Raw genomic sequence first — 21,569 nt, 5'->3', positions numbered from 1 at the left:
AAGGCAAGAGTGCATTATAACCTAGGATGGTCATCCGTAGAATGGTCAGTAGGAAATAATCGGCAGTGCAGTAAGACCTCCTTAAAAGTCTTTACTGATAAACCCCATCTCATGCAGGGGCGCGGGCAGAAAGCCAGCAAGCCACCCACTGAACATGCGCAGCTGAATAATAGCAGTCTAAGTCCAGAAGGCCTAATCCACCCGCAGTTACGGGTAGCTTTGGAGTGGAAAGAGCTACCAACGGCACCCCAGCGACCAAATCAGATGTGTGGCATGTGTGAAGAAGGAAAGAAGGACGAGCAGGGGAAGGTTTGCAAAATAATACTATCATCGGGGTAACACACCATCTTCACTAGTGCCAAGTGGCTCACTACAGAAGCTGTTAAAAAAGAAAGGGTCCCTGACAGAATAAGGAGAGACACCCAGGGAACAATACAAGAGGTAAAACACACATCTAACTCCTATTTAATTCATAACATATTTAACATTATAACTACACCGAATTGATAAACACATCCATATTTTATTTCAACAAAGTATAAACTTGATATCACAAAATTGAGAAAAGCATTAGTGCACAATTCCCCCCTATAATCAAATACCATACACATATGAATTACACTTTAAGACAACATATAGAAATACATATAAAAAGACAAAAACACCACGAAACAAGACCAAACATTACCAAGACACCAAATATAAACAAATTATCACATATCCATCGTCAAACACATGATTCTTTCACATAAAATACATCATATAATGACCAATAAACACTTCATATACAAAAAAAATCAAAAGACAGTACTTAGTTCCATCCACATCACTATTCAAAAGTAATTGTCCATAATGAACATTCTCATCATTGTATAGAGTGTTCTGAAGATCAAAGATTGAAATTTACAAAAGTAACAGTCCATAATTAACATCCTCATCATTGTATAGAGTGTTCTGAAGATAAAAAATTGACGTGCATACAAATCAATTTCAGCTTCTTCTTGGCATTTGAATCAAACCACCACTGTTGTTCTAAATAGTGGCTATTGCCGACACGTGTTTCGGTGACTTAGAAACATCTGGTCTAATCCTAGTTATTTACGCCACCTTCATCAGGGCAATCTATCTAAATAGAAAATGTGCCATGTATTGAGATCTGATCATGTCCGATATGTGGAGCGACTCTCTACAAATCCCCCATGTACAAGGGACTTGGAAACTTCGAACTGCGTAGCATGTTGAGTCCTCAACCTTCTATTTAGTAATCCTGTCCGCTCTACATAGCGTCGGCTAACTACAGAAAGCAGAAGAGAAGACCAAAAAGCAAACTGGGCTCGGTGGGACCGTGACGCTCTGCAGAGATTTCCATCCTGCAAATCAGTGGGAGAATGGTAGATATTAAACACTAGGTATCGAAAGGTAACTGGTTCCCAGTTCAATCTTGGGAACATATAAAGGGGAAAACAGTGCCATATGTTAAAGACACACTAGTTACATTTAAACATGTTTACATTTTGTTTGTACAATTTACATCACAAATATTTTGAAGATTCTATTTGTACTTGACACTTAGGGATAACCCAGATAACTAGTTTGGCTTTTTCTCAATTTCAAAAACATTTTAAGACATGGACAAAGCGGGCAATTGCATTGCACAACCTTACAGGGGGTCTGGCCCCTGCTCATCCTTAACAAGCACAAACAGCGGACCATTGCACCAAAAGTGTGCCATGGTGGGTAGGTGCTGCTCGTTCAACCACTTGACAGTGCCTCTTCTGTTTTTCTCCTATCTGCAGAGACACCTCCTCAGGTACCCAATACCTTCTGATAGTCTCGGTGGACCCATCTTGTCTGATTTTAGAAATGTTCCCACCTTGTTCTTCTCTTCCTTATTTATACAGTTCTTAGTAACAACCTCCCATTTGATCTCGATTTAATCTTCCTCTTTTATTATCTTTGATTGGTAGTCTGGGCTCCCAGTTCTGAGATAAATGTAGAATCCCCAACATACACTCTAGTGCTGTGAGACTACAGACAAGTTCTGGGTTCCTCACATCCTGACATTGGGTTGTGAGACAGTTGCCCACACCATCTGCCCTGCCTCATTCAAAAAATTTTGGGTTGAAAGTTCAAGGGCAGTTGGGGTGAGCCAGATGGTTTTGTTCAATTTGTTTAAACTAGCATAAGGTTAATTACCCTAATGTTTCCCAAACTGTTTGCCAGGAGTTAAAAAGAAATCAGAAACATAATCAAAATGTTGTTGTTACTTTCTCTTTAAGAAATATTGGGGAGATTTGGATAGGGGTGATGGCCTTGACACAGTGCTACTTCTGAACAAGGACCTAATGTGATGCCTGAATGTAGCACACCAGGAGGCAATCACAAAAATACCACAGTGAATAATAAAAAAGAGTAAATAAATACACTTATAACATAGTGAGGCATGGCCTCTCTTGGGTGTGTCTGTAAAACTGACGTTTGTTCTTGAATTTTTGTCCTGAATTTCGACCCTTTGTCCTAAAGTTTTGTCCTGAATTTTGATCCTTTGTCCTGAATTTTTTTAAGTCCTGTCAGAATTTGCCTCGGTGCCAGGTGGTCACCCTACTGAGTCAGGAACTGTCAGTGTAGAATTATCAGACGGCAAAGTATTGCCTGGCATGGCTGATGAAATGTTATGAATTAACTGTACTAATTGATTGTATTTGGTTTACAAGCGGCCGAAACTTTATCCTTTTGATTGGTGTGGTCCCAGTCAGTAGGTGGGGTGGTTATAGTCGAGATTGATTTCTCCTTACATATATTTTACTCTCTCTCCCCTTCTAGCACCAACTTGTGGGGAATAAACTGGGGCCTATCAGAGATATTACATTAAAAATAAATGTTTAATTATAGTTTGAATAGGGTGCTTCGAGCGAGCTGTCCTGGGAGTGGATTGTTGGGGATTCTTAAAAATGATTCATCAGTTATATTTGTTTAGTAAAGTAAATATTGGGCTAGAAATCATGTAGGTGTAGTGCCAGAAGCACTATGCTTGGTAAGTGGAGGACTCCTCAGCTCCCCTATGACACGTGAAGCCTCATACACTTATGCAGTTGTGCTGCCTGGAGCTGTTAACATGGAAAGTCTGGGGCCTTAATTCTGCTAAACAATATAGGCCCTCATTATGACATTGGCGGTAAATCCAGCTTACCGCCGCGGTGATGACCGCCAACATACCGTAGCGGAGGCAAACATCCGTCCGCCATATTATCACACACACACACCAAACCAACAGAATATTGCCACAAACACAAATCCACCAGACCAAAAGTAAGTGTTAAACTGTCAGTACAAACAACCATACCGTTACGTCAACAAAACAACGTCCACCACATTATGACCCACGAATCACCACAGCGGACATTCAAAGGCAGTAAACCATTGGCGGTACACACTGGTGCGGTCATAATGGCCAGCCAAATACAAAACAACACAACATTGGCCAATACCAAAAACACACACCTGACACTAATACAAACACAACACCCACCCACCAACAGCACTATAAAACACACACCAACATTACCCACAACCTTTGCTAACACGAAAAGACTGCAATAGCTAGCCACCCAAATCACAGAGACGACTACACACACACACACCACAACCACCCCTTCATCCGTCATGTACCCCACACCCTACACTCCACCACATTACTCAACACCCTCTATACAACACAGACCACACAACACCCATGTCCCCACAAAGGCACCCCTGTTTCACTGATGAGGAGTTGTGGGTCATGGTGGAGGAAATAATCAGGTTAGAGCCACAGCTGTTTGGAGCACAGATCCAGCAGATATCCATTGCCAGGAAGATGGCGCTATGGCAGAGAACCTTGGACTGGGTGAACGGTGTGGGAAAGCAACCACGAACAAGGGACGACATCAGGAAGAGGTGGAATGACCTACAGGGGAAGGTGCGTTCCATAGCAGCACGGCACCAGCTCGCTATCCAGAGGACTGGCGGTGAACCCCCGTCTTCTCCCCCATAGCTGACAGCATGGGAGAAGCAAGTCTTGGCAATCCTGCATCCTGAGGGACTCACTGGAGTTGCCGGAGGACTGCACACTGGTGAGTCAATATCTACTACCGATCCCCCCCATACCTGCATGCCACCACCACCCCTCTCCCTAACACCCATCACTCCACTCCACCCCACACTGTGTACCACCAAAATTAACTAACCTAAATGCCAAACCCTGCATGCCATAACCACTGCATGCACGTCCCTTCCAGCCCTGCATGTACATCCACCACCAATCTATGCACAGCATGGAGAACTAACAATCCCATAATACATCACCATTCACAAACAAAGGTGGCAGGGCAACAGCAACAATATAGGGGAAGAAAGGGATGCAGAATATGTCACAGACGTAGCATAATTCACCACTTAAATCCCCACAGGTGCCCCAGCCAATCTCAGCGGCGACGAGGTGCCACGGCTACCCAGTCCCCCACCAGAAGATGCCCCCAGTAATGACAGCAACTCTGGACTTCTGGATCTGGATGAACTCCCTGGCCCATCAGGGACCACTGGCCAGTCGGATACCCCAGCCCACACCCAGTCCATCACAGAGCCTCTCCCCTCAGTATCCAACACCACAGCAGCCACCCAACGTCCCCAGACCTCTGTCCCCAGGACACGTCAATCAGCAGTGTGGCCACCTGTACAAGGACCTCAGTCCACACCTTACAGGCAAGACAATGAGGGTCCTGGGGTCAATGGCAGTGGGCACACCATTGAGGGGACACAGGCACAGGGGGGCTGGGACACTCAGAGGAAAGCTGTTCACCAGGGGGAGGACAGGCCCAGGGAACCGACTGCCAAGGAGGCACTCACTAATGTCCTGGGGGCTTCCCAAAAATTCCAGGACAAGATGGGTCAAGTGATAGACATTGTGCAGGAGAACCAGCAGCTGCAGGAGGAACAGCACCAGGAGATCAAGAAAGAATTGCAGTCCCTGAACACCACCATGGTCTCCATAAGGGGTGCTGGGTGATATGGCCAACATCATGAGGGACTACACATCACACCAGCGTGCCCCTTCCACTAGCCAGTCAACTGATCAGCCCTTCACATCTGTTGCAGCTAGTGGACGGGAGGTCCTGCCACAGGACCCACAGGCCACCAGCACCCCTCCCCCTGCAGAAGGTGAACCACCCCGCAAATGGTCCCTGCGACCCAGACAGACAGAAGACACTTGCCAAGACCAAGACCACCGCCAGGAAATAAGCCCATCCTGAATGTCCACCTTGTGTTCCACTGTGTCACCTTGTCCACTTTGATCTGGCATTGCTCCCTTTCCTATGTCCCCTTGGACAATGCCGACAACATACCACCGCTGCGGCGGATATCTGTTCACTGTATTATGACACACACACACACCAATCCGTCACTATTCAGCCACAGACACAAGTCCGCCATACCAAAGGTCAGTGATAAACTGGTGGTATCAAAACCCACACCGTTACGCCAACTGAACAACGCCCATCACATTATGACCCATGAATAACAATGGCTGACATTTAATGGTGGTAAACCATTGGCAGTAGATTCCGCCGCGCTCAAAATACACACACACATGCAAAACAAAACGACATTGGTCAGTTTAAATAACACACACCTGACACCCATACACACACCACACCCACACACCAAACCACTATAAAACACACACCCACATTACCGACAACCCCTTACGCATACAAATTATTGGCACGAGACAGACACCATGGCTACAGACAAAACCAGAGCCACACACCACCTGCACCTATACAGGTACGCACCCCACATCACACACCCCATCACCCTACACACCCTCACCTACACAACTCACACAGCACCCATGGCACCACAAAGACACCCCAGATTCTCAGGGGAGGGGGCAACATCCTTTTTTATGACTTTTTTATTACGAAAGTCGTGGTTAACGAAAGCGTAACAATGCTTTTTTTAACCACGACTTCGTATTTTTGTGCCCTAACTACGTATGTTCTGAACAACGAACATGCGTGGTTAAGGTACAAAGAAGGGAGTTGGCGAAGGTAAGTGGTGGGTTTAGGTTTTGGGGTGGGGTTGGGGGGTGGGGCGTTTTTGGTTTTGGGGAGGGGGTGGGGGGTCAGGGGGTTTTAGGTTTTGGGGTGGGGTTGGGGGGGTGGGGCGTTTTTGGTTTTGGGGAGGGGGTGGGGGTTAGAGGGTTTTAGGTTTTGGGGTGGGGTGGGGCGTTTTTGGTTTTGGGGAGGGGTGGGGGGTTAGGGGGTTTTAGGTTTTGGGGTGGGGTTGGGGGGGTGGGACGTTTTTGGTTTTGGGGAGGGGGTGGGGGGTCAGGGGGTTTTAGGTTTTGGGGTGGGGTTGGGGGGTGGGGCGTTTTTGGTTTTGGGGAGTGGGTGGGGGGTCAGGGGGTTTTGGGGTGGGGTTGGGGGGTGGGGCATTTTTGGTTTTGGGGAGTGGGTGGGGGGTCAGGGGGTTTTAGGTTTTGGGGTGGGGTTGGGGGGTGGGGCGTTTTTGGTTTTGGGGAGTGGGTGGGGGTCAGGGGGTTTTAGGTTTTAGGGTGGGGTTGGGGGGGTGGGGCGTTTTGGGTTTTGGGGAGTGGGTGGGGGGTCAGGGGGTTTTAGGTTTTGGGGTGGGGTTGGGGGGGTGGGGTGAGGGATGTAGGGTGAATGGTGCCTATTGCTAATGATTTTATCAGGAATGCCTTTACAACGAAATATCGTTGTTAAGGCATTCGTGGTACAATCATTAGTAGTAAGGACGAGGTCGGTGTTCCGACCTCATTGATAAGGTTAGTAGTTGTTTTTAATTCGGTGTTCCGTCATATAATCCAGGGGAGGAGCTAATGGTCATGTTGGAGGAAATCATCCGGGTAAAGCCACAGCTATTTGGAGCACAGGTGCAGCAGATATCCATTGCCAGGAAGACGGAGCTATGGCGGAGGATCGTGAACAGGGTCAACACCATGGGACAGCACCCCAGAACAAGAGATGACATCAGGAAGAGGTGGAATGACCTAAGGGGAAGGTACGTTCCATTGCAGCAAGACACCAACTCTCTGTATAGAGGACTGGCGGTGGACCCCCACCTCCTCCCCCACAACTAACAACATGGGAGGAGCAAGTCTTGGCAATCATGCATCCTGAGGGTCTGGCCGGAGTAGCAGGAGGACTGGACTCTGGTAAGTCAACTCTATACTACTATCACCCCCCTACCTGCAGGCCATCACATACCCCCATCTTCACCCTCACTCCCATCACTTAGCCACAGCCCACTGCCCACACCCCCCACCATCACATCTCACTCATCCCAATGCCAAGCCCTGCATGCCATACCAATGCATGGACACCACTCACAGACCTTCATGGCCACCTATCACTAAAGCATGCACTTTAGAGAGAACTAATCATCCCACCGTACACCAATGAACACAAGTGAAAGCTGCCAGGGCAAAAACAAACAAAGAGGGCATCCCACCGATATGTCACACACTGAAACAATAACACTGCATTTACATCCCCACAGGTATCCCAGCCAATGTCAGCGGCAAAGAGGTGCCAGCACTATTCAGTCCCCCAACTGAAGAGGCCCACAGTGATGACAGCAACTCTGGTCGCCTGGATCTGGATGACCAACTTGGCCCATCAGGGACCTCTGGACAGTCAGTTACCCAGGCCCAGTCACACACCACCACAAAGCCTCCCCCATCTGGAAACACCACCACAGCACCCACCCAGCGTTCCCATACCTTTTTCCCCAGGTCATGTCAGTCATCAGTGTGTCCACCACTACAGGGACCCCAGGGCACACCTCAAACCCAAGACAATCAGGGACCTGGGGTCAGTGGCAGTGGGCACACGGTTCAGGGGACAGAGGTACAGGACAACAGTGAAACTGGGAGGAGTGCTGTGCACCAGGGCGAGGACAGGCCCAGGGAACCGACTCTCCAGGAGGCACTTGCAGAGATCCTGGGAGCCTACCAACATTCCCAGGATACGCTGGGCCAGATCCTGGACAACGTGCAGGAGAACAGGCAGCTGCAGAAGGGACAGTACCAGGGGATCAGGGAGGACTTGCAGGCCATCAACACCACCCTGGTCTCCATTGCAGGGGTGCTGGCAGACATGGCCAACATTATGAGGGAGGCAGCCTCACAACAGCGGGCCCCTGCCACTAGCCAGACATCTGAACTGCCTTCCACCTCCGCTGCCGCTAGTGGACAGGAGGCCCCGCCACAGAACCAAAAGGCCACCAGCACCCCTCCCCCTGCAGAAGATGCAACCACCCTGCAATCCAGATAGAAGCCAGAGACTTTTGCCAAGAACCCCACCAGGAAATGAGACTCTCCTGACTGTCACCCTTGTGTCCCACTCTGTCACCCTGTCCACCTTGAACTGCCATTACTCCCCTTCCTATGTCCCCTTGGACAATGCACCTGTGCTACAAATAGACTGGAACAATACCCTGGACTTTCCCCCATCATCACTCCATCCCAATGCACTTGCCCCTCTACTTCTTAGCACTTAAATAAACACCCTTTGAAACAATACAATTTGGAGTATGTCAAACTTATTTGAGTATGTATTCATTTAACCAGGTTCAAACATCGCAATTCAAATGTACAGTAATGTTCAAATAGGAAAGACCTGTAGTTGGCTGCAGTGATCACACCAGGAGCGACAGTTGGGCACCAACATCTGCAAAATGAATTGCCAAAGGGTACAGTGAGTGGGTATGGAAGTGGAAATTAACAGCATGCCAGTGCCAAAGATAATCGAAATAATGACAATGAAATGTGAAGTAACACTGTCTTACCTGTGTGTCATTGGAAATATTGTCGAATCACTGCAGTTCTGTTGTCCTCATCCTCACTGTCCACAGGATCCACTGCTGCCACATGGCCATCTCCAGCCTCCTCCTCCTGCAGGAAAGGCACATGGCATCTCAAAGCAAGGTTGTGCAACATGCAGCATGCCACGATTATCTGGCAGACCTTCTTGGGTGAGTAGCACAGGGATCCCCCAGTTAGATGGAGGCACCTGAACCGGGCCCTCAGGAGGCCAAAGATCAGTTCGATTATCCTTCTTGTTCGCCCATGTGCCTCATTGTAATGTTTTTCAGCCCTTGTCCTGGCACTCCTCACAAGGTTCAGTAGCCATGATAGGTTGGGGTAACCTGAGTCACCTGCAAATATTGAGGGACAACATTCAGCCACACACTATCCTATATGGCCCACACCATACCCGTACACCAACATCTACTAGGTGGGAAACAGGGCTCACCTATTAGCCACACACTGTGCCTCTGTAGTTGGGCCATCACATTTGGGATGCTGCTATTCCTCAGGATAAAGGCATCATGCACCGACCCAGGATACTTAGCATTGACATGGGAGATGTACTGGTCCGCCAAGCACACCATCTGTACATTCATGGAGTGGAAACTCTTTCGATTTCTGTACACCTGTTCATTTTGCCGTGTGGGGGGGGGACAAAGGCAATATGTATTCCATCAATTGCTCCAATTATGTTGGGGATATGTCCCATTGCATAGAACCTCGGTCTTCACTGTGGTCAAATCCTCCACCTGGGGGAATACAAGGTAGCTGCACATATGTTTAATCAGGGCAGACAACACTCTTGTCAGCACTATTGAGAAAATTGACTGTGACATTCCTGCTGCCAAGCCCACTGTCACTTGGAAAGAACCAGTTGCCAGGAAATGGAGCACAGATAGGACTTGCAGAAGAAGGGGGAATCCCAGTGGGGTGACGGATATCAGATATCAGGTCAGGCTCCAGTTGGTCACAAACTGAACATCAGAGCCACAACAGTACAATGCATGATGTTAATTTGTAATGGTTAAGAGGTATTTGTCCTGTATGTCCTATTTTTAACTGTGATGCAGTTATTATCTAGGGCCTGCCCCGCCCCCTGAAATGGCGTCCGCCTGTCCTGTGTGGAGGGACAGGTGGAAGGTGAGGCAATTCCGCGGACTTTGTGTGCCGTTGCGGTAGGCGGTCAGGAACCGCCGTGCCACTCCTCATTGGTTAACATTGGGCCCTATGGGGTACAGTGGCCAATGGTGATGTACGCCGGTGGTGACGGTATGCACCGCCGCGGACGTTACAGTCATTTTTTATCTGATCACTCACTTGCTACCTGACCTTCCACTGCATGTGCTGCTGTGACCTGTGTCGGGAACCTACCATGGCTTGTGCGACTGGGGAAAGTGCCCCTGCCTTCACCTCAGTGGAGTTGGAGCGACTGGTGGATGGGGTCCTACCCCAGTACGGACTGCTGTATGGGCCTCGAGACCAACAGGTGACCACACTGTGAGCACGATGCATGTGGCATGAATGCATGGAGTGGTATGTGTGAAGGCCTCGTGTAGGGGGGGTGGATGTCCCCTGGGAGGCGTGCAGCTTGTGTGCTGGGCCATGTGTGTGCAGGCAAGACAGTCTGACTGATACCATTTCCTGTGTGTATTTCTCTGCAGGTCCGTGCCCATCAAAAGAAGGGTATATGGCGTGCCATCGCCAAGGACGTACGGACCCTGGGGGTCTACGGCAGGCGGAGCATCCACTGTCGTAAATGGTGGGAGGACCTGAGACGCTGGGCATGGAAGACAGTGAAGGCCCAGCTGGGGATGGCCTCCCAACGAGAACCCGGTGCCCGTCGAATCGTGACCCCCCTGATGGCCCGCATACTGGTGTTGGCCTATCCGGAACTGGATGGGCACTTGAGGGCATCACAGCAGCCACAAGGGGGTGTGTACAGTGCCCATCATTACAACTTGCACATGGTAGGGTGGTACCCGGGTCGGGGATGTGTGTCAGTGGGTGCCCCTAGGCCAGGCCTGATATTGCAGAGTAGGTCCCATGTTGGCCAGGGTTCTGAAGTGATAATTCGGCTACCTAGCTCGTAGGCATCCACAACTGGGGAGGGCTGTGTGGGTCCCTGGTGTGTCATGCATTTGGCGGTATGTGCCCCTCCCCATGCCTTGGTGGCTAGCATTATAACTGGTAGTGCAATGCATAGTGCATAGGGCTGTTCCCTGTGTGTGACGGTGGTGTGTACGCCAACGGTGGTGTTGGCGCAGCCATTAACCCAGTGTATCCTTTGTCTCTTCCCCCCTTTTTGTGTTGTCACCCTGTCCTTATGTGCATTAGCATCATCTGGCGGAGGAGCAGAAGCACCGGTGACGGAGGGAGCTGCATCCCACAGGATCCAGGAGGCAGAGTCCACCAAAGCTGAAGGCACCAGTGGGACTGAGGGTGAGGGGAGCTCCACGGTAGAGACAGGAGAGGACAGTTTGGAATCAGATACCTCCTCCAATGGAAGCTCCCTGGTGGTGGCAGACACCTCTGTGACCATCCCAGCTACAGGTACAGCCGCCACCCCCGTACCAGCACTGCCCTCCTAGCAGCCCCTCAGCGGGTTGCCCGTGCCCGCTCACCCAGGAGGGTGGGCAACTCCTTCGCCCCAGGCACCTCAGGCCCTGCCCCAGTTAGCCCTGCTGCCCTCAGTGAGGAGGCTATTGACCTCCTGAGATCCATCTCTGTAGGGCAGTCAACCATAGTGAATGCCATCCAGGGGCTGGCATCCCAGATGTAGCAATGCAATGCCTTCCTGGAGGACATTCACAGTAGCTTGGTCCCCTTACAGAGATCCTTTCAGCCTCTGGCCCCCTCGATGATTGTAGCCTGTGTCCCTGGTCCTACCGTCCCCCCTCCAACTACCACTTCCCAGTCCCAGTCTCCTCAACCCCAGCCGATCCCATGCACACATACAGACAAGCATGCACAAAAAACATCACACAAGAGTGGCACAGACAAACACAGGCACTTCACTTCAAGCCGCAAGCACTCACACAAACAACAGACAGATGTACACACAACAACATCCATTGCCTCCACTGTGTCCCCCTCCTCCTCCCTCACAATCACATCCGCTCTCACACCTGCATGCACTGCATCAACAGTCACAGACCCTGCCACCTGTACACCCTTGCCACAGACACCACAAGAGCAGACCCACAGACATGCACCCAACACACTACATGCGCAGTCACCACCTCCATGACCACCTCATGCAGCACACCCATCTCACTTGCAGACACCACCACAACATCCATCCACACGTCCTGTCTGTCCTCTCCCACACTGTCTGCCCCCCCAAAGGAACACAAACGCTTGCACTCGGACCCCCAACAGCCATCCACCTAACACACACACTGTGCCCATGCACCTGCACCCAAGTCCAGTACACCTAATCCTACTACTACCACTCCCTCTACCTCCACTCCCATCCCTCCTCCCACATCCCACCCCAAAGTCCCTGAGAAGGTTTTCCTTGCTCAGCTTGACCTCTTCCCTACCCCTATCACCCCATCCTGCCCGTAAGTGCAAGGTCCCAACCACCCAGCCCAGCACCTCAGTGAACCAGTCTGCCTCTGCTCCGACCCAAAACTCTGCTGCTGGCACTAAGGGGCTCCTGAGTGGGCCCGCAGCCACACCAAGCACGGACACATCTCTGCCTCAAAAACGGAGGTCTAGGGTGGCGGAACCTAAGAGACAGAGGACAGGGTCAGTGGAGGCACCTCCTAAACCGGGAGGCAAAGACACAAGTCACATGACAAAGGCCAAGGGGGCCCCTCACAGAAATGAACCCAAGGATCTCCATCCACCACCTGAGGGCAAGGATCCCCCTCCACCACCAGGGGCCATGTAGCCCCCTCCTTCAGAGACTGTGGCCTAAGATTCCCCTCCGGGAACAGTGGGCAAAGAGCCCCCTCCAGAGCCAGCGGGCATATCCTCTCCAGAGACTGTGGCCTAAGACTCCCCTCCAGGGACAGTGGGCAAGGAGCCCCCTCCAGAACCAGTGGGCAAGAGCCCCCTCTGGAGCCAGTGGGCATGATACCCACTCTAGAGACTGTGGCCTAAGATTCCACTCCAGGGACAGTGGGCAAGGAGCCCTCTCCAGAAGGATGATACCCACTCCAGCTGAGGTGTGCCCCCACTGACCCCCTTCCACCTGAGTTGCCTGCCCATTTCCAACATGATGCCCCTGAACAGTGGAGTCCAGATGATGTCAGGACTCAAGTTGGGGCTTGGACAATGCCCCGTGGCCATGTGGTCCTTTAGTACTTTGGACTGGCCATTGGCCCAATCTGTACATTGATGTGTATATAGTTATTTATTTATTCATTATGGTGGTTGTTGGCAGAAAATTACAGTGGTTGTATTACAGGTATGTGTCCTTGCATTCTTTGCTCATGGGTGCTGTAACTATTGATGTACTGTGCAGCTGGTTGTGTGTGTGTGTGTATGGTGTGTGTTATGCGTGTGTGTGTCACTTTCTTTTTCCTCCCTCCCTCCCTTGTGTACTAGGCAGCTGTACTTACCGCCATTGTATTCGTCGGCGTTGATGCTCCAGGACGGCCATGGCATGGTAGAGCATCAGGAAGACTTGGAGTTCAGGTTCCATGGCGGCCGCGGAGTCCTCCGTGTCCCTGAAGGTGAGTCTTTCCTTTTCTGTAATGTTTCTGCCATGCTTTTGGTGGCGTTGCTAGCGCCCCAGAAATCCTGGCGGTTTACTATGTCATAAAATGGTGGGCGGTACCTTGACTTCCACCTGGCTGTAGGTGGCTACCGCTGAGGTCATTGTTGTTAACGCCCTGGCGGTTGGTGTAATACATTGGCTGTCTATAGAAGGTCTCACCACCATTGGTCATAATTTGGTGGTAATTACCGCCAGCCTGTTGGCGATATTACCGCCACTTTAACAGTGGCGGTTAGTACACCTCCAATGTCATAAGGAGGGCCATAATGTGCAAGTGTACATTGAGAGGAGGGGGGCTCACACTGCATTTCTGCAAGAAACACACCTCACTATATCAGAGGGACGGGCCTTGCAGAGGAGGTGGGGAGGAATGATCTATGTCCCAGTCTACTCTTTTTTTCACAGGGGTGCTGATCTGGATCAGACAAGGGGTGCGCTTTCAGCCTAAAGTAGTTACCAGTGATAAAGAGGGAAAATATTTTATAATTGTGGACAGTATGGAAGGGAAGGACATCGCCCTGTTTAATGTATGAGCACCTAATGTGGACCAAAATACTTTTTGGGATAGGATGGCTTCACAATTGGCCAGGGTACAGCACCATCCACGTGTTATAGCTGTGCAATTCATTTGCATAGTGGATGTAGTATTGGACAGATCCCACCCTCCTTTAACATACAAGGCAATCAAGATGTTTTGGCTCTGAATCAAGAGGCCCTAGCGGCACCTTAGTGCCGCCATAGCATAATTTTTTTTACGCTTAGGTGGCGCTAAAGTGGCTTTTTACACGCGCTATATTTACAAAGTGGCGCAATGTTTGCATTGCGCCACTTTGTAAACCTTTGTGCCACATTATGCCTGCACCAGGAATAATGTATTCAAAGGGGGTGTTCCCCCATTAGGGGGGTGAAAAAATGGCGCAAGGAAATCTAAGAGATTTCCTTGTGACATTTATTTGACACTTTTAATGTCTGCTCAGAGCAGGTGTTAAAAGGGGCCATGCCATTGAATACAATGGGTCCCTATGTACTCTGCAGGAATAGCGCCAACATTTTGGCACTACTCCTGCAGAGTACATCAATAGCGTCAGGAATTCTGACGCTATTGCCCCCTACCCTGCACCATGGTGAGCCATATTTTAAATACGGCGCACACATGGTGGTGTTAGAGGGCGCTAAGGGGTGCAAGGAAAGTGGCGCTACTCTTGGTACAGCACCACTTTCCTAAAATCAGGCCCTTAGTATATGGATGACACACAGGGAGTTGGTAGATACTTGGAGGGAGCACTACACCTTAACCAGAGACTATTACTATTACTCAGGAATGCAGGACCCGCACGTACGACTAGACAAATTACTATGTTGTCCGTTGAAGCATGCCTGAGCCAGTCATACAGAAAACCTGATTAAAACGCAATGGGGTGATAGCCACCTTGATGCTCTCTCTTAAGCAGTCTGTCATGGACAGCTGTCCCGCCTTGGAAATTGCATGTAGGTTCCCTAACGGACCCAGTATAGCAAGATAAACTAGGGGAGGTAATACACAACACTACAATGAGAACGAGGGCATCCCACAAATCTGATCTGGGGGAACGACAGGTGTGGAATATCACTGAATAAACTGCGGCTTCTCATGGATGAAGGGGGATGTCAGTCCTGGATTTGGAGCTTTACTACCCGGTGACGCAGCTGCAGTGGGCAGCCAGATGGAGGGTTCAGTAGTCAAAGAAATCTAGGAATGTCGGTCCCTGACCGCCTGCATATAACATATTCAGAACCCACTAAGAAGCCTCAATCGGGCAGGGAATATATAATACTTAGCTTTCTGTGATATGTTTGGATGAGCGGGCTGCAGAGAACACATACTAAACTATATGCACATGAAGTTCCCTTGTCAATAAATTCCCTGCCACATGGAATTGGCGAAAACGAACTATCTGGCAGGATAAAGGCATTATTTGTAAAGCAATTCCTAGGAGGAGTTGTAGCTGAATTCTTTGATTGAGGTAGAGAACATGGACTCTTAAGAAAGCCATTTTTTGTTAAATGGGACAATCGTTGCATCTCTCGGTGCATGATGGCATATGGGAACAACATAGCCGACATAGCTGTTTGGACAGTCTGCATTCTGGATGGAATGCACAAAACAAATACCTTTTTCATATAATCCATTGCTTGTGCAATCTAAAATTGAACTAACAACACAGCGAGACAGATAGGTAGAAGACCTGGGACCCCTGCTGAATGAGGGGGATTGGCATAGGGTATTACCTCATACTATTAAGGTCTCTAGGAATTCAGACTAATCCAGTACTATTACCAACCTAGGCTGTACTTTACTTGCAAAGGAATAAATCACATGTTCCCTGACGCAAACGATGGGGTCCAGATTTACTAAGACTCATGTAGCTCTGCGTTGCACATGAGAATGCATTGCTCTGTGCTATGCCACTTTCATGTGTCCTGCATGTGTCATATTTACTATAAGGTACACCATGATGCAGGACCACAAGATGGCCACACAGCATGATGCAAATCTGCGCACAGCGCTGTATTGCTACAGCTACCAGTGTGATGCAAAGCTGAGTTGCGTGCTGCAAGATACCTTTACGTGCCGCAAGTCAGAGTTGCATGACACAGGAGACAGTTGCATTCTGCAAATGTTCAAAAAGTCACGCAGCGCCAAACAACTGTATGTTCCAACACACCACCATTTTGAAGGCATGAAAGGAGGTCCAGGAACACAGGAGGGCACCAACCCTGAAGATGGCTCTGACATCAACACCAAAAGGAAAAGGAAAGTCAATTTCACAGAGGAGGAAATCCAAATTTTGGTCACTAAGGTGAAAAAAGAGCAACTTTTGTTTGCCACATCTAAATTACCATTAGCCAAGAAGGATGCTTTATGGCACGCATTATTGGACAATATCAACTGTGTGACACCAACAAAAATGTAGCTGAATACACAAAAAGGTGGCATAATCACAAATATAGGACAAAAGAGAAACCAGTCTGGCACCTGAAGGCTGCAATGAGGACCAGAGGAGGACTGGATGTCCAAGAGGAGTTGCACCCATGGGAGGAGCAGTGGCATCACTCACTGCAGCTGAGCTGTCCAAAAGAGCATGGATAGTGATGACAGTGAGGACCATCAAGATGTACAGGGTGAGTGATAGCATAATGCATGTAATATATATGTTTAAATTGGCAATATTATCAATTACAAACACAGGGTAAGATTTACAAAGATGCCACACAACACAATATAGCAAATCAACTTGCTGCACTGTGTGATAGGGAGAGAGCAGGAATATGCCATATCTGCTAAGATATGAAGCATGTCATTTTTTGCTTCAAGCCTGGCAATGCATATATCCCATATCTCTGTGCCCACCCATGCTCCTCCTGTAGTGCGCAGAGAATGTAACATGCTAGATTCTGCCTTGGCCCATTGCAGTAGCTTAGTTAACTATGTACGGGTGTCTGCAGGCGGTCAAGGTTTTCCACTGCATTGCTATCTGTTTTTTGCAAAACCAATCCTTAGAGGCATTTCCTCTTTCTGTGTGTACTGCAAAATGCAGAACACATAAAAAGAGGAAATAACAAGGCGAAATAAACATATTTCCCCACTGCAGAGTAACACAAGGCAGACATTTTTTGCTACCTTGTGTTACTATTAATTACTAAGCCATGCAGAAGCTTTGTGTGGCCTAGTTAATCCCATTAAATTGCTTGTGTTGGTTTGTGTCATTTTGCATGGCACAAGGGAAACTGTGTAAGTTACAGAATTGACACTACATAATTATATACTGCAGGTCAAGCAGCTATTCCTGTAACTAACTGTGGAATTACCATCATGAGGCAAGATGTGTATATGTGTGAAGGTGCACTGTAACACACAGGACAGATGTGTATGTTTCTGTGTGACATATCTACATAACAACAACTCATCTGTGAGGCACACGCATCTGGCTTCACAAACAATATACAGCATAGAAACTAAATTGCCCAGCAAAGTTGGCCCACAAGGCAACTTGGAGCGGTGTGTATTTAAAAAGGAAATGTGTAGTACCACATAAAATCTATGATACAGGACCACGATCCATATACCAGTTACCTGTGGTACATTGTGTCCTGTCTAGTTACACATCTTACACACCTCCCTCAAATTGCATGGGTGCTTGTCTACAGGTTTGGATGTGTGTGCAGGATTGTGTTATACTTTCACAAATGTCACATGTATCAAACATACACAGAGATCATGATACTATGAGCCAAGAGATAGTTTGGCGTATACTTACTCATGACAGAACACTACATTATCTTAATATGTGTCACACGTCCACAATGATATAGATATGGGTGTGTTCTAAAGAACAAACATACTGGTGGCCATGTTTAGGATCATAATGTTATGGAATTTTCTTAGATGGTAAGTGAGGGAACACAGCCTCTCAATTCACCTCAACAACATTAACTTGAAGTTGAATCCCTATGCATCTTGATGTAAAATTACTCTTAATGTTGTTTAAAATGTTAAATCTGATCAATTCTCACAGCTCATATAGGACATCAATGTGAAATATAGTGCTGCACTGCAAGTAACTGTGTGGAGCTTTAGTTAGCACTATTTACTCATGCACTATTTAATCGTTCTCATCTCTCATGATGCATCTCTGTGGTCTGAAGAATAATAAATGTAGGATATGCTGGGGAATCTCTGATTCTGTGTGTTACTGTCAGAAATGTGTGTAGATTGTAAAAATCTAATTATATTTCTCAGTAATAATTTTGCATAAAAATATATCTGTTGATATGCAAGTGCTACACAAAGTTATAAAAAAGTGAGGGCACCAAATAAGTAGGATACTCTAATAATTGCCATGTTTTTGCTAACATCGAGTGCATATGGTTTTTTGCTCTACTATTAAATGAGTATGTACCAGCCTGTAAACTGCATGGAATATACAGGTCTGTCTACCAATATCCACAGTCAATTAGGATAACCGTGATGTGAAATTCAGTTTTAGTGAACAAATGATGTCTACAATATTTGTATCTGATCTCTGAACTATGTAATCATGTATACGTATACCTAATATGAATGTCAACATGGTACCTTGTTCACTTACTTATCAATGCTATTAAAAAAGAGTAAGAGTCTTACTCCGCAGAAAACAATGGAAACGATGATTTTGCACAAAGTACCTGGTTAGCGTCAAAATAAAGCTGCACGGGCGAGTGTGCATCAGAAAAGGCACCGATGCGTAGATTCCTTTCTTGCAAGAGAGGTCGTGCGTCATTTCTTCTCCGGTCGGGTCGGCGATGTGTCGCTTTTCTCCCTTGCAAGAGAGCGTTGCGTTGATTTCCGGATGGGGTACCTCGGATCCGCACAGAGTCGGGTTGACTTTGACGCTCAGGGTCGATGCATGGAAAATCCTATTGTATGGTGTTAGAAAACCAACCTCCGTGGGGTTTGCATCGTTATCAGCAGCCGCAAGCAAGATATGGCACACCATGAGTGTAGTTAGAGAACTAGCATCAATAAAGTTTGATGCTAGGTTAGAGCTTTGCAGGATTAGCATCATAAAAATTTACTCTAATCCTGCAAAGCCCGTTGAGGCCCATTATGAATAATGGTGTGCCTCCTTTTTTAAAGCCTGCTCTGAGCAGGCGTTAAAAGTGCTGAAAAAAATGACGCAAAGAAATCTTTTACATTTCTTTGTGCTATTTTTCGGCTCCCCCAAAGAGGGAACGCCCCCTTTGCATAAATTATGCATGGTGCATGCATGATGTAGCGCAAAGGGTTACGAAGTGACACAATGCATGCATTGCACCACTTTGTAAATCTGGTGCGGTGTTTTTGGCCATCTAAAGCCACATTAGCATAAAAATGACGCTAATGTGTCGTTAGATGGCGCAACGTGCTCTTAAATCTGCCCCCATGTGTCTAATGAGTGTTTAGTTGGGTGAGATAAGGAGTGCTACATACAGCATCCCAAATGTAGTATCCTAATACAATGGGGGTGTGAATTACTAACATTTTGCATCGTGGTTGTGCCACTTTTGTGGCGCAGCCATGACGCAAGATGTTAGTAGATATTTACTAAGCCAATCAAGGAGCGATTTGCGGCCTTGTATGGCTTTGTAAAGAAATGTAAACCAATGCAGCAGCTTGTGCTGCATTGCCTTACATTTTGTTCTGAATGGTGGAGGATGGTGGAGGATTCTGTAACACGGAGAACAAACTTTTTTTCTTCTTGTTATTTCCTCTTTCTATTTGTGCTACAGTTTCCACCACCTACCCGAAAGAGAGAAATGCCTCAAAAGATTACTTTTGTGCATGAAGGCATCCCTTCTGAACAAAAACAATTCACTTTGCAACACCGGCATCCTTGCACCATGATGAAGTGCGCCAGTTCTACGAGAGAGCAGAAGTGCTGGGAGCTTAGCCTCGCAGGCCAAGACGGTGGGCTGACTTCTTCTCACCTCCCGGACGGGGCCCGCAGTCCATCTCTATATGGGACGCGAGGTGAGCGGATCACGGTGGGTAAGGTGGAACATGCCCATAAGGCATATGGGCGCTGCTGCAACTGGCCTCCTCTCTTGTCTCTCCTTCTGATTGTACCTGTGCAGCTTCCCCTCACCCCCGTCTCGGTGCTCGTGGGTCATCATGGAATACCTCAATGGGAGTTGCGCCGTGATGGGGCTTGCTGGTGCACGGGACACGACCTGTGCCTCGGGGATTGTTGAAGCACAGAAAGCCCAGGCTGATCTGCAGGCCCACAATGCACACAATCACTTGCGAGGTGGCTTTGGGGGGCAAAGCAGTTTTCCCCACTATGCTTGCAGTCCCTGAAGCTGCACTCTTAGGTGGGTCCAGGAAAGGGCTTTGACCCCATTCCCCCATCCCCCCAGACTGCTCCACCTTTTCTTTGCTCTTGTTCTACTGCTGAGACTGTGTCCTGGGAACATTCGCTGATTGACCATGGGTACTTCATTGCAGAGCCTGCGTATATCAGGACTTCAGTGCCTTGGAAGCCACCATGCTTCTCTAGGATGGCACCCAGATGTTGGCTACCCACAGTGGGGTAGCTGCTGGCTCTTGACTGCCTGTTTCCTGTTTCTCAGATCACATGCGACCCAGGTGGAAAGAGACCTTAACCTGATCAACTATACTTGCTCCAGCCACAAACCTTCTGCTATGCCTGCTTCTCTTAGGTCCTGCCCCCAAAGCAGAGGCAGGTCCTCGCTCTAACACTCCGTGGACTCCATTCTAGGTGTCTTTTTTTGCTTCCCCTTGTCGCATGGCGCCGCTCCCTTTCTGCGATGGGGCGTCTTTGTTCTGCTGCACCTTCCAAAACATGCTGGAGGATGTGCGCCTGTGGAGGAGAGGATCAACCCTTCCAGCGCGCCTGTGGTGCCCTTACCCATAGAGGACAAGCTGGACATAGTACTGGGAGCGACTGAGAGGTCACATGTCTCCATGGAACACAAAATCAATTCTCTGTGGGTAGATTTTTATATTCTTTGTGACGACCTCAGGAAGTTGGTCGATAGAGTGACATGCACTGAACATGACCTGGCGGCTCTTTAACCAGTGTCGGCAGCTACCAACATAACCTGCAAACACTACAGGACCGTGTTAGGCAACTAGAGGTTTGAGCAGATGATGTGAAGGCATGCTCCCGCCAGGGCAATATGTGAGTGGTGGGCCTTACTGAATCTGCAGAGGGACGAGACGCTGTGGCCTAAATGGAAGACTGGATTCGTTCCTTCATGCCTTATCATCCTTTTTCTCCATCTAGATGACCCACAGGTTATCCACTTGCTGGCCTACACTTTGGTCCCTCCGACACCCAGTGGTCCTCAAGCTACTACACTTCAAATACAGAGGTGCTGTCCTCTGGGCGGCCCTAGGCACTGGGCCCCTAATGGTGGACAATCATTGTGTAATGCTGTTCCCAGATTACA

This window comes from Pleurodeles waltl, chromosome 4_2 (genome assembly GCF_031143425.1).
Source record: "Pleurodeles waltl isolate 20211129_DDA chromosome 4_2, aPleWal1.hap1.20221129, whole genome shotgun sequence".
Lineage (NCBI taxonomy): Eukaryota > Metazoa > Chordata > Amphibia > Caudata > Salamandridae > Pleurodeles > Pleurodeles waltl.
The sequence above is the reverse complement of the archived record's forward strand: the minus strand, read 5'-3'. Positions refer to the sequence as shown.